We start from the raw sequence: 14,522 nt of genomic DNA on the forward strand, positions 1-14,522 counted from the left end.
CATCCTCTTCTGTCTTTCTTTCCTTCGGTCTTTCCTCGTCCTTCTTCCTACGGGTGACTTTACACTCCCTCTTCTGTCTTTCTTTCCTTCATACCTTCCTCTTCCTTCTGCCTGTGGGTGGCTCTACACTGAGCGACAAGCCAGTGGTTTCCTATACACCAGAAAACCATTTACTACGCTGGATGGTAACCATATAACCAAATTTTGTCACCTGGTGGTTTAGTGGGTAATTACGGCGCTCCAGTCGGATTGAGCTGGTGAAGGTTTATATGCAAAGGGTGGCTGGGGTTTATTGCTCACGTAATGCCACTCAGGGATGAGTGAGGCTGGTCACTCTCATCTTAAATGTCAGGACCAACTTGCCCAGCCCCGGGCTTCTACGCTCCTCATGAGGCAACGTAGGATTGGATGATGGATGGATGGATAATAATAATAATAATAATAATAATAATAATAATAATAATAATAATAATACCTCAGCACAGTGAAATGGAAAAAGACAGGGGCTGAATCATGACAGGACTGCATGGAGATTTTTTTCCCCTCCCCACTTTCAATGAGATGCCTTGCTATGACGCTGCCAAGGGGAAACCACCAACACCTTAGCTTCATAGTATCGCTTGACCTTAGTTTCACATTATTTAGTTTCACAAAGAGTAGTTCCTGTTTCATTTTTATAAGATTGGCTCTTGTTTCATATGCCTGGCTCCCGTTTTAGTTTCATAAGTGTTTTTAGTTTCATTTCCACAAGATTGGCTTTTGTTTTACCTTTATAAAAGTGGACATTACATGTTTTTCATGACTAGCCTCATTCATATTCTGGCTAGTGTTTCATAAGTCAGGCTAGTGTTTCATAAGTCAGGCTATTGTTTCATAAGTCAGTCTACTGTTTCATAAGTCAGGCTATTGTTTCAAAAGTCAGGCTATTGTTCCAGAAGTCAGGCTGTTGTTTCATAAGTCAGGCTATTGTTTCGTAAGTCAGGCTATTGTTTCATAAGTCAGGCTAGTGTTTCATAAGTCAGTCTACTGTTTCATAAGTCAGGCTATTGTTTCATAAGACTGGCTATTGTTTCAGAGGACTGGCTAACCCCCCCCCCCAGGCTGAGTGTCGTAGGGGGGGGGCGATGGTGTAATGGTACGCACACTAGACCCGCAATCAAGAGGTCCTGGGTCCGATTCCTGGGCCGGCTGACTTCTCTCCTCAAGCCTGTACGTGCCTAGGACTGAAATAGGGAGCTGGAATGTAAACTCGACGGTGGCATGTTGTAGTCTTGGGAGAGATTTGTGTTCTGGACAAATTTAGTGTCTGTCATAAAGGATGGGATCTCTCAAGCGTCAGACGGACAGGAGGAGGTGGTCAAGTGGCACAGGAGAGATGTGTTTGTTGGCCGTAAAGCCTCGTGGTTCGTTCTCTCTCTCTCTCTCTCTCTCTCTCTCTCTCTCTCTCTCTCTCTCTCTCTCTCTCTCTCTCTCTCTCTCTCTCTCTCTCTCTCTCTCTCTCTCTCTCTCTCGTGTACCTATCTGAGAATGTAAATTAAAGTAGAACAGGCTTTTCAGACTGGAGAGGCCAACTGCTACAAAAAATCACTCCTATACTATAAATCTTTCCTAAGTTAAATAAACCTAGAAGTAGCAAGACTAAATAAAACGAGAAGAATTACTCAGACAGTGCAACACCCGGGCTAGGCTGCACCATCTGTCTAAAGTCCCGTCCACACCACCAGTAGACCCCTGTGGCTTTGGTGTATGGTGCTGGAAAAATGCTTGAAAATAATGATGTAAATAATGATGAACTGAAACACCTTCCCCGCTTCTGATCTACTGTTTTTAGCGCCATTCGTCACGTGCTTTGAAACTGATGAGCACCGTGAAGACCAACATTTGACCCTGCCCCGTGTCCTTGATCTTTGACAGGTTGCTCTTCAAATCGAATTACCTTATCCTTTCCTGCCCCTCAACCCGTCCACCAGGGTTGGTTTAAATCGGATCATAGTTGAAGTTGACCTTACTCTGTGACCTTGACCCTGACCTTTTGTCCTGAAAATAGAATAATCTCATCCTTAGCTAACCTCAAACTATTCCAACAAGTCTGACCCACATCCAGCCCAGCCAGTCTGAGTTACAGGGCCTGACCTTCGACCTTGCCCTGTTGCTATTGCTTTTGACCAACTGTTCTCAAAAGTGGCTCACGTTACCCTCTCGTGTCCCTCAACCCTTACACCTGATTTGGCCAAAATTGGATAAAAAATATTTGTGTTGACCTTGTCCTTGACCTATGAACTATGACCTTCTGGAGCCAAAATTTAATCACATATTTCTCTAATGGTCCACAGTTATTATTTCAAATTCAGTGCAGTTATATCCAGTAATTTCTCCATAATCTTGATAACAGACAGAAAGACATACCGGAGGACAGACAGACAGACAGACAAACCAGACCAAACACATGACCCCCTCGCTCTCCCACGTGCGGGTGTAAACAGACCACCGGAATCCATGGGTTAAAGGAAGAAACAAGCACTAAATGTAAACGTAAAGGACACTAACATCAACTGAATCAAATGATGTGAATGGTTTAAGGAGTTTGTTGGGAAAAAGAGCGTGATCGTTGGACATGGATTTGTGAGAGAGAGAGAGAGAGAGAGAGAGAGAGAGAGAGAGACGCACACACACACACACACACACACACACACACACACACACACACACACACACACACACACACACACACACACACACACACACACACACACACGTATCTTCTGACATCAAATCCTAATCCCAAAACTTTTCCGGAGTAAACGTGACACACCACCTTCCATTTACACCTGTCAGCTCCATCTTCCCATACAACTCACTGTCTCATAGTCCACCAGGTCATTTATTTATCATCTGTCTACCTAATTCTCTGCCTACCTACCTATATATCCTTAGCTTTTTATTTGCCTATATCTGTGTCTCTACGTTCCTACTTACCTATTTTTCTGTGTAGCAATTTATCTATCAGCCTACCTACCCATCTGTCTATCAATCTGTCTATCCATGTATCTCTCTATCTATCTTTCTGTCTGTCTTTCTATCTGTCTGTATATCTAATCTCATTATATGCCTGCCTGCCTATCAAAACGTGTATTTGTATGGGGTTAAGAAGCATTGTATCACCTCATGCTTAATTCATCTTTTTTTTCATGCTACGCCTAACAGTTGCTTGGTATCCTTTTCAGCCACTCTAATTTGGACGCCTTTTGTATTTTATTTCTGCTGTCGCTACGATTGTATTCACCTTAGTTTTTTTTTTACTTGGTAGATTACACGTGTTACCTAAACCCTTTCGCTTCAAGAATACTTCCCCTGTGCTAAGTAGAATTGTGAGGCGGAATTCAGAATACCTTGCAGTAACAGGTAATCGAACTGAAGAGGTTAATTGTTTTTTTTCTCTTTATTGCAATTAGTCATTCGCTAATGTATTATTAATGACATGATATCGATGTTGCTTGCTTCAATAACGTGCAATAGATCAGTAACCACTTACATTGCACTCTACAGTTAAATAACGTCTAAGATGCTATTTAATCCCTTCAGTTGTTTACTTCTTGAAATCTCCAGGCGATTTTATTAAGCTAGGATTGACTTATGTTTAGTGTGAGGATTTGTCTGTAATATGCAAAATAAATCGCTAAGAAAAAAATCCAACGAAGAATTCTAGGGACACAAGAATATGCCTCCAAGTCCCCCTCCCTCATATTCTCCCCTTCCTCCACTCTACACACACACACACACACACACACACACACACACAAATAATAAAGCATGGAGAGAGAGAGAGAGAGAGAGAGAGAGAGAGAGAGAGAGAGAGAGAGAGAGAGTTGCACAAGGGAGCAGTAATCTGGCCAAGAAATTACTCACATTCTGGGCCCCTCGTCTCCTCACTCTGACCACACGTGAACATTGAAACCCTAGCTGCTCTGTGTGTGTGTGTGTGTGTGTGTGTGTGTGTGTGTGTGTGTGTGTGTGTGTGTGTGTGTGTGTGTGTGTGTGTGTGTGTGAACAGTATCATTCAAACAGTTTTCAAGCGATTTTAGCCAAACTTGGTGGAGGGGTAGAGGGACAGCCAAGGGGTTTTTTATCGTTTTTTTTTTTTATAACAATAGATCAGAGGCAAAGATCACTGGGCTAGGTCAAAGTTTACGTACCAATTTAAAATGATTTTTTTTAAGTCAATTTAAATCAAACTTAGTGGAAGGGTTGAGGCTAATGCAAGAAAGAATGTGATCGATTTTAAGAACAATCGGTCAAAGGTCAAGGTCACAGGACTAGGTCAAAGCTCGACCGTGCATATACGTGCGAACAAAACAGCTAAAACAGTTTGGCTTGATTTCGACCAAACTTGATGGAAGGAATGAGGATCAGCCAAGAGGGTGACGACCTGAACAGTTTTTATTCGATTTGCACCAGGATCTGTAAAAGGGTTCATGGTCAGGCAAGGATAAAGATATCGAATTTGAATCAGTATTGGTGGAAGGGTTAAGGGTCAGACAAAAATGAAATAATTCGATTTAGAGATCAATCGACTGAAGATAAAGGCCACAGAACAATGATATATCTAGGCCATAGAATACTGGTGATTTTTTAAGTATTCTGTTTTGCCTTTACTTTCCTTCCATCCTCCTTTCTGGCTTTCATCTCTCGTCGCTCCAACCCCCTCCTCTCTCTCTCTCTCTCTCTCTCTCTCTCTCTCTCTCTCTCTCTCTGACACACTGTTGGAGGAGAGAGACTGAAGGGAGATGGAAGGTAGGAAGAGAGAGAGGAAAAGGAGATGAAGGAGTGAAACAGAATCTGATGGAAGGAGGTAAATTAATAAGAGACAAGGAAGAAGGGAGTAGGAAGGACTGAAGAAAGAAAGAAAGAAAGGATGAGAGTGGGAGGAAAGGAATGAATGAAATAACTAGGAGGGAAGGAAGGTAGGAGAGGAGTAGGAGGGAAAGAAGAAAGGAGAAATATAGGCAATGAATAAAAAGTAAAGAGGAAGAAGGAAAAGCAGAAAGGGAATGATGTGTGTTGACAGGGAAGGAAGAAGGAAGTATGGAAGGATGGGACTAAGAGGGAAGGAAGGAAGGAAGGAAGAGAGGGAAGGAAAAAATGAAAGAATGCAGGCGAAGGATATAAAGCAATATAAATTAAGAGATGTGAATGAAGGAAGAGGTAGAGACAAAATAGCAGAGAGACAGAAGAGATTGACATGATGTAGCATACGAAGACAGAGAAATTGAGAGTTAGAGACAGCTTTTATGACAGCTGTGAAGGAAGTAGTGTAAGATAGAGAGCTGGAAAACAACTCGATTTACAAAAAACACTCCTTAACACACACACACACACACACACACACACACACACACACACACACACACACACACACACACACACACACACACACACACACACACACACACACACACACACACACACACACACACTATAAACAAAAACAACAGCATCAATACATGGACCTATATGTTTATTTCTCTGTGGAATTGCCTGCAAAAAAAAAAAGAAAGAAAGAAAGAGAAAAAGAAACCAAGAAGCAGCCTCAAACCCACCTGTCCCATCTTTCAAGGTCGCCGTTATTTAGTGAGGGGGAGTACAATGCATAATAAGGTGGTATTACATAGATATATAAACCCTAGACCCGCAAAATTGTCGCTAGCGTAAATAAACATGGTAATATTGTAAGCAGGTGTCCTTTCCTATGGGGTATAAGGAGTGCATGGGCCCGTGGACATGCCTACGGGAGATAAATGAGTCAAATAAATGCTTCAAGCTCACGTTATGGAAGAAGAATATAGTGACAAAACCTACACTTATCGTACATGGCTAAATTTGTGTAAGATTAATTTCTCATGGTCGGAACAACTCAAGTATTCTATTCAGGATAACGCTAGATGAGTGTTCAGCTGAGTGAGTCATGGGAGCCTGAAAGTGCTAATACTGTCACCACTATCATGATCGGGACAAGTCCAATATTCCGTTCCAGCTAATGGCAGATTACTTTATTCAGTTTCACAATGACTCAACTGTGTCTGAGAGTGTTGGCAAGTAGTAGTAATAGTACGGTATTATTATTATTATTATTATTAGTAGTAGTAGTAGTAGTAGTAGTAGTAAGTAGTAGTAGTAGTAGTAGTAGTAATAGCAGTAGCGGTAGTTACAATCCCAGGCTCATCTGACTATAAACCCACTGGACTACAGGTTCAAGTTGCCCCTCGCCCGCAATCCACCATCCTTCTTTCGGGGGATAGGGAGGGAGCTGAGGGACGTTTTCATAATGGCGTAGTGGAGCAGCTCTGTCATATCGGTACCACCACAGGAAGGCGTCCCTCTCCGGTACTATGTGAGTGTGAAAAAGATACTTCCTAATATATAGTATTTTCACTGGGCTCATTTTTTTCGTCTGTTCTGCGTGGTCACTAGATAACGTGGCATGGTTGTGCAAAACATTTTTCTAGGTCTTCACACACGTTTTGTTTATGTATCAGTCTTCCGCATTGGACGTGTGTGATTAGAGGAACACGTGCATCCACCTTGCGTGAAAGGTGCCCGATTAAAATAAGGTCTGATTTATTTTATTCATGCTATCTGTACATGATTTTATTTAGCACAGTTCTTGGACGGGGGAAGGTTAGATATAGCCTTCATTGTCGCCTTCACTGCTAAGATTGTCTCCTTGGCTGAATGAAGTTGCCTGGTAGTAATGATAACATGCTAAAAATAAGCCACTGTGTTACAGATATCAATTCCTTCAATAAAGGGGCGTCTTTTTCTCTTTTATCAGGCCACGAACAGACGCATTTATTATGTTCTCCACATTATGATGGAAACGGTATTGCATTTGATGAGTTTCTTCCTTTTATTCATTCATTCTTTCTTTCTTTCTTTCTGTCTGTCTGTCTGAGTCTTTTTTCTTTCCGTCTGTCTGGGCCTTTTTTCTTTGTCTCTGAGTTATTTTTCATTCTTTCTGTCTTCCCTTCTTTTTCTTCATTCTTTTTTCTTTCGTTTCTTCATCAGTTCCAATAAGACTTGGTACACTCATTGTTCCTTTGGCAAATAACCCGAGAAACCCTTTTCATTTTATTTATTTGTCTTTTAAAGGGTTTTGTTGGGTCAAAGTCACATTAACACAAATTTTGGGATCCGATATTCTTGTAAGTTCATTAATTACCCTGGAAATTTGCAAAGTAATTAGTGTAATTAAGATGTGTGGAGACCATCTTGCATTCCCCTGGAGATGGTGACAGTCTTTTAATTTTCGGGATATATCTAATCTCTTCAGTACGAATAATCTCTCCTAAGCTGAATAAAAATCGTCTGGAGATACGATGAGTGAGCGGCAGAAGAGATGACTTTGCTCTAGGGGTATCAGTGGCTTTGGCGAAAATGAAGTTGAAAGAGAGAGAGAGAGAGAGAGAGAGAGAGAGAGAGAGAGAGAGAGAGAATCCTGAGTGTTTCCAATGAGTCAGGTCCTCTTTTACACCCACTCTCGTTCCATCCTCATTCTTTTCGTCCTTAACTCCTCTCCGTCAGATTTATAACGCATTTTTTTTTTCATTTTTGCTGTCTCCATACGATATTATGCAGCTTGGGATAAATATTTTGAATCTCTTAAACATGTGATGTCTCTCCAAAGTTAAGTAAAATCGTCTGGAAGTAAAAAAGAATAAACTAAACTAATCCATCCATCTATTCTTCCATTCATTCATCCATCCATCCATCCATCCGACCATCTATCCTTCCATCCATCCATCATCCAATAATTTTCTCTATCTGGAGCGTAGGTACCTCGAGAGCTACTCAACACCAACATTCAAGATGAGGGTGACCAGCCTCACTGTCCCCTGAGTGACATTAAGTGGGCAATAAACTGCAACCACTCCTCAGAGGAAAATCCCCACAGGCTTCAACCGGTGGGATCGCCTTAGTCCACCAAACCACCAGGCATCATTTGATTATATGGTTACCACTCAAAGTAGTAAATGGCTTCCTGGTTTACAAGAAACTATTTGACTAGTCATTCAGTGTAAAAGTTACCAAAAGGCAGCACCACATCAAGTGAGTGGATGGTACCCACCCCACCTACCTCAAGAACTAAACTAATAACCCTTCTAATTCCTTCCACCCCCCTCCCCTTCTTCACTTCTCTGTTCCACAACTCGTCCTTTCCAGCCCCCTTTACTTTCCTCCATTCTTCCATCTCCCCCCTCCTCAGTCCCTCCACCTCTCTTCCTACTCCCTTCATATCTTTACATCCCCTCCACTTCCTTTCCTATCCCATACACTTCACTCCTTCCCTCAGCCTCTCTTCCTACCTCATCCACCTCTCCCCTTACCCCTACCTCTTTTCCTCCTCCACTTTCTTACATCCCTACCATTTCCCTTCCAGCTCTCCTTTTACTCCCTACCCCTCTCCCCTTCTACCTCCCTTTCCCCCCCTGTCTTTCCCTCCATCCCTCCACCTTCCTCCCAACCCCCGCCACTTCCCTCTACCCTCCTCCACTTCCCTTCATCCCTCCCCTCCCCCCCTCTCTCCTATACGTCTCTCCCCCACTCCCCCCTTACCTAACCTGCGGCTTTCCCATTTTAGGTTGGACTCTATGTGATACCCAGCAGGAGCGAGCCAAGAGGGAGAGAGGGAGAGAGGGAGAGGAAGGAGGGAGAGAGAGACAACAGGGAGGGAATGAGAGAGAGAGAGAGAGAGAGAGAGAGAGAGAGAGACAACATGGAGGGAGGGAAGGAAGGGAGAGTACAGAGAGAGAGGGAGACAAGAAGAGAGGGAAAGAGGAAGACAACAGGAAGGGAGGAAGGAGGGAGATAACAGGAGGGAGAGGGAGAGAAAAAAGAATGAGAGAAAAGTAAATGGAAGGAGGGAAAAAGAAATGAGAAATAGAAGAGAAAGAGAGAAAAAAGAGAGAAGAAATTAAGAAGAAGAGAGAGGGAAAAAAGGAAATCGACAGGGGAAATAAAAAGTGTAAGAGTGATAGCAATACCTCACATTAGGGAAGGAAGACAGTTAGCTTATGTAGTGCATCCGTGTGCCAGATGTCAAGGAGTTTTTATTTTATTTTATTTATTCATTTTTTTGAGGCTAAGTTTGAAATGTTATGGGTAATTTTGATAATAAATGATACACCAGCATAGGCTCAATTTTCAACCATTACCGATCTACATTTTCTGATAACCTTATGGCCAAAAATGGTCTCCCTCATAAATAATCCACGACATCAGTAACTGTAGTTCTATAAAGGTTGAGAACTGGAATCATTATTGTACAGCCCAGCACTTATTCCTCAAAATTAGTCCCAGAACAGCCTCCTAAAGTTGACACAATTTTCCTGGAGCATAAAATTTTAAAGTCAAGGTTGATGGAAGAAAAGGCAGAATGACAACAAGGTGGAAGAGATGATGGAAGAAAAGGCAGCATAAGAACAACGTGGAAGAGGGTGTGGAGGTGTACATGTTGGAGGGTGGCTTGGAGTGGCACTGAGCGGCGACAGAGAGGCTTGGAGGAGCTCTGGTCGCGGCACATGGGATGAACTGGGGCTTAAGCATCTGGCGGTGGATGGGGAGAGGCAGGCGAAAGACTTGAGCCCTCTAGTTTACGAAATAGTAGTAGTAGTAGTAGTGGTATTAGTATTAGTAGTAGTAGAAGTAGTAGTAGTAGTAGTGGTATTAGTAGTAGTAGTAGTAGAAGTAGTAGTAGTAGTAGTGGGACGGATTTATATTCAGCCCTTTTTAACAACCTTAGATCCTCCATGGTAATTACAGGTGCCTTCCTAGGACCCCTCAAGGTGATTCCCAAAGAGCTGAGTCGTAATTACAAAGATACTTAAGTTGATACTTTTTATAAATGCTTTACGAATCTTTGTGAACGAAACTTAGTCAAATGTATGATGGTCTCTTAGGCCTTTCTTACCTAGTGCCAATATTCATAAAGATTGTTTTATAAATGTGGCTTAAATTATTTCATGAAGATTCTTAAATTGAAAATGTTTATGAATATGTTAAGAATTGTTTTAAATATTAAGTTACATCCAGAAAATTGCCCTTAATGCTTTTTAAATGCCCTTTTTTTTTGGGGGGGGGTAGGGTGGGTTGAGGGTCAGCCTTTTGAGTCTAGAGTTCTTAAGATTCGGCAAGGAAACAGCTTCGTTGTTGTAGTTACCAGAGGGTACTTGGTGATGGTAAGTTTATTTTTACAGTTATATGTGTATGAATGTAATCTAATGAACGAAGTACAAAAGTCTTTATATTTTACAAAGGACACACTCCAGTGATCGCCTTCTTGGAACTGAATTATACTTATGTCTTATAATGACTTTTTTTTTTTCTCATGTATAGCTCATGGTAATTGATCATTTTTTTTTTTTATGTTTCTATGCTTGCTGCTGTTTTGTCCAGACAGGCTGTTTCCTATCACCGGTATCAGAACATCTACAGATTCAGAAATGATAGAAATTTAGATGATAATAATAATAATAATAATAATAATAATAATAATAATAATAATAATAATAATAACAATAATAATAATAATAATGATAATAATAATAATAATAATAATAACAATAATAATAATAATAATAACAACAATAATATGCTCAGTTTACCTGCTTAGTAATTAACACCCGACAGCAGGAGAAAGCCACCCCATTGACGCACATTCAGTCGTTCAGTGGATAACAATGCTCTCCACGAAAGCAGTTATCAACCTCCAAACTCAGTCTCTCTGAATAACCCACCCATTAGCTCCAATCTCTTCCGTTCTTGCTTGTCATACATCACTGAGGCTTCCCCCATTTTAAATCATTTTATTTTTCTCTCTTCAAACCATCTGTCATCCCAGATATCTTTCTTGCTCTTCATCCACATCCTACTTGGCCTTTCCTTTCCTCTCACTCCCTCAGCTCCCAATCCATATATATCTTCTTTATCAATTTCTCATCCCCTGCTCTCTCCCTATGGACATAACGCTCTGTGGCCATCCCTTTCCGTCATGACACATCTGCCTCCACACTTCTCTCCTTCTGTGTCATATTTCATTGTCATACCATCTCACCCTCACTTAGACACTTCAATTTCAACGCTTCCACTTCATTTACACTTCATTTTCAACGCCTCCACTTCATTTACGCTTCATTTTCAGCGCATCCACTTTATTTACGCCTCATTTTCAACGCCTTCACTTTATTTACACTTCATTTTCAACACTTCCATATTATTTACACTTCATTTTCAACGCATCCACTTTATTTACACTTCATTTTCAACGCATCCACTTTATTTACACTTCATTTTCAACGCATCCACTTTATTTACACTTCATTTTCAACGCATCCATATTATTTACACTTCATTTTCAACGCATCCATATTATTTACACTTCATTTTCAACGCTTTCACTTTATTTACACTTCATTTTCAACGCTTCCAGTTTATTTACACTTCATTCTCAACACTTCCACTCCTTTCCTGCCCATAGCCATCAGAGTCCATATCTTGCATCTGTACAGCAAAGTTAGCATTATTTTATCTTCACACATATACTCTTGTCACTTAAGCTTGGTCTAAAATTGCCATCTCTTCATTCTGGCTGCTGACTTGCTGAGTGGTAACAATATATTAACGCTAGACTATGCTGTATATGGTCGAAAAGTGCTATGGAAAGGCGGTGGAGGCGTATTATTATTATTATTATTATTATTATTATTATTATTATATTTACTTATCTATTTATTCTTGCCGCTGAGCTACGTGAAATGAGTTGCACAAGTATGAAAAACTGGACTAAAGTTAAGGTGAAAGAAATGTAGTGTATCCATGTTCACTTCCTCATTCTAATTTTTCTTTCCAAGCACTCCTCCAGGTCCCTAGTACTTTTAAATATTCTTTTATGATAAGGACTTTCTCGCCATAACGCCATGCTCTGTCCGTCTTCGTCATCTCATCACTGCTTCTCATATTCACTGTCAGTTTCCTCCTGTCACAAACTCCTCCAGACTTAGTTACCAACCAGTGTTGAACTATATGCGCACAGAAGCTGGTTTACTTCGTCATTCCATCTCCCGGCATCCCTTAAATGACAATGAAAATAGCAATCATCATCATCATCATCATCATCATCATCATCATCAACAACATGACCACTGTGCCTTTCCACACGAACAAGTGCTCCCGTCATCAAAAATCCTCTCGCGTCTTCTTTTCTCTCCATATACTCTAAAACTAAATAAATCCAAGGCAACAGACTCTGATGACACTGATCTGTGGCAAAACAAATTAATCAGTGTCGGTTGTTGTGGAATCGTAAGGCTGAATTATAAAAGTCCATGGAGAGAGAATCAGGAGAGGCGACAGTATTTTTGCTGCCTACTGTACGTCTTGATACATCCCAGCTTCGAGTCACAGCTGGTCTTCCCCAACATTCCTCAGGTAGGCAGGCAGGTAGGGGAAGGTAGGAGGGAAGTGGGGTTGGCAGGAAGGTAGGCAGAAGAGGGAGGGGAAGAAAGGAAGGAAGGGAGGGAGGTGGGTATGGGAAGAAGGGGATGTTGGGAGGTAGATGAAGGGGGAGGCAGGAAAGCGGATAGGGAGGGAAGGAGAAGGTAAGAGGGAGGTGAAGGGGGGAGAGAGAAATAGGTAGGGGAGGAAGGGGAAGATAGAGGGGAAAGGGGGGTATGGAGCGTGGCAGGGGATGGAGGGAAGGTAGAAGGGAGGGGGAGGGGAGAGGAAAGCAGGGAAGGTGACAGGAAGGACGGGAAACAGAAGGGGAGGCAAAGTGAGGGAAGGGGGGGAGGGGGCTGTGTCAGAGGGTTGTAAACATTGACCTTTCCCTTCCCTGTCTCGATAAGTTGCCCGTTAAATTTTAGTGGACAGGTCAGTATCGAGAAAAGGAAGAATTCAAGGCTGAGATTCTGGGTACGTGTAAGGTAGGGTGTGTGTAGTAGTACATGTAATGGTAATAGTAATCGTGGCAACCCCAAGCTCACCCGAAACGTGAACCCGGTGGACTGCAGGCTGAATTTCCACTGTTAATGGTTCTTGCATGAAGGACAAGGAGAGCGTAGAATCTTCCCGTGTTTATTTTTCCCTCTACAAAAAAAAAAAAAAAAAAAAAAAAAAAGGCAGTTATGAGGGAAAAGTTATTATTATTATTTTCAGGAAGAACAAAAATGCAAGTGCAGAAACTATCCGCGTTTGTTTGTTCTTTCTGCCGATGAAAATGTAAAATACGAGAGATAATTGACCGTAAGCTTGTGTGTGCATCCAGGTACAGGGCATCCAGTGGTCGTGCGCTATCGAGGGAGTTGGAAGACTGGGTTTCTCGATTCATTAATGACGCTGAAGATGAATGTATAGTGATGTAGTCGTTGTATATGTATGTATGTATGTATGTATGTATTTATGTATGTTAATAAAATATCTCAAGAACGATTGATATTATCTGGTTAAAAATTTGCACAGAAAATTGCGTGTTTGGATGGAAGGGAGTGAATCGAATTTAGTACGTATAGCAAGGTCAAGGTAAGGGTCACGGATCAAGGTCAAGGTCACGGATCAAGGTCAAAGATCAGGCGTGTCTACTCTAATTTGTTCTGTGGCCCTGTTTTATTGCTCTACGGTTTTAATAGTATAAATGTGTGTGTTTGTTTGTGTGCGTGCCTTCCTGTGTGTGTGTGTGTGTGTGTGTGTGTGTGTGTGTGTGTGTGTGTGTGTCTGTCTGTCTGTCTGTCTGTCTTTTTGTCTGTCTGTCTGTCTCTGTCTGTCTGTCTCTTTGTCTCTGTGTGTGTCTGTCTTTTTGTCTGTCTGTCTGTCTTTTTGTCTGTCTGTCTGTCTCTGTCTGTCTGTCTGTCTGTCTCTCTCTCTCTCTCTCTCTCTCTCTCTCTCTCTCTCTCTCTCTCTCTCTCTCTCTCTCTCTCTCTCTCTCCCTCACACAAACACACAGCATAAAACAATATTAGACAATTGTGAAACTCTGCCTACCCACCATGCCCTCCTCCTTTCCTCCGCCATAGTATTCTTAGACGGGCCTTTGAAGTCTCCCCCCCCCCACTAGGTGAGTCGACAGGTGAGGAGGGAGGCCCAGGTGAGGCTGGTGGCTGAGGTAAAAAAAAAAAATAATAAAGTGAGAGAAGTGAGATTGTAAGTGGAGAAGGGGAGAGAGAGAGAGAGAAAGAGAGAGAGAGGCGTTGGACAGGTGAATTATGACACCTGAGCCTCGTCTTATTAGCTTATTTTACCTCTCTCTCTCTCTCTCTCTCTCTCTCTCTCTCTCTCTCTGTCTATTAGACACAGACAATATTTTAGAATATATATAATAGATAAAAATTCTATTCATATTTTGATTTAAAAAAATCGCATGCATAGAGTAAGTATGTGGCTGTATGCCCAAATTTTCCTTTTCCATATTATTCTACTTTCTGCCGATCCTATAAAATTCCTTCAGGTTTTTCATTCCTGCAAGGTATTATTTCCTC

The sequence above is a fragment of the Coenobita brevimanus genome, chromosome 26 (assembly GCF_032717465.1).
Source record: "Coenobita brevimanus isolate Jiangsu-jjx chromosome 26, ASM3271746v2, whole genome shotgun sequence".
NCBI lineage: Eukaryota > Metazoa > Arthropoda > Malacostraca > Decapoda > Coenobitidae > Coenobita > Coenobita brevimanus.